Below are 445 nucleotides of genomic sequence, written 5' to 3' on the forward strand. Positions count from 1 at the left end.
AACTAAATAACAACCAAAATTGTGGGGAGGAAAATTGGATGACAGGTAATGGATGTACAAAAAATAAAGATTAACTATCATTTGTTAAATTGACTATATACTCTTCTAAACTGATTTTCACTAATGGGAATACAGCTGCTTCTTTTACTACAAATTTCCAGACTAAAATCCTAAACAGAGAAGATATGTCAATAGGTGCATATACTAAAGAAATTTTCAATCTTTGAAATTTTTGAAAACGATATCTGAGATAAACAAATATACAATGAGAGCAAATACTGGCAAATTGTAAAACATATGATTCGTATTGTGAGTAGGAATTGCCAGACACTCCTTTTCTTAGACAGACAAGTGTCTACTTCAAATCAAGGTTACAACAGACTATGTCTAATAATTCATAACTTATTTAAGGAAATTACACACTAAGATTATCAATGCAAACATT

At 29.4% G+C, this 445-nt stretch overlaps 1 protein-coding gene across 5 annotated transcripts in view; it reads right to left on the bottom strand.

The window, feature by feature from the left end:
- Positions 1 to 445, bottom strand: part of LOC119581948 (histone deacetylase 6-like) — a 29,776-nt gene that overhangs the window by 11,398 nt on the left and 17,933 nt on the right. The gene's annotated exons all lie outside the window — the stretch shown is intronic.

The sequence above is a fragment of the Penaeus monodon genome, chromosome 15 (assembly GCF_015228065.2).
Source record: "Penaeus monodon isolate SGIC_2016 chromosome 15, NSTDA_Pmon_1, whole genome shotgun sequence".
NCBI lineage: Eukaryota > Metazoa > Arthropoda > Malacostraca > Decapoda > Penaeidae > Penaeus > Penaeus monodon.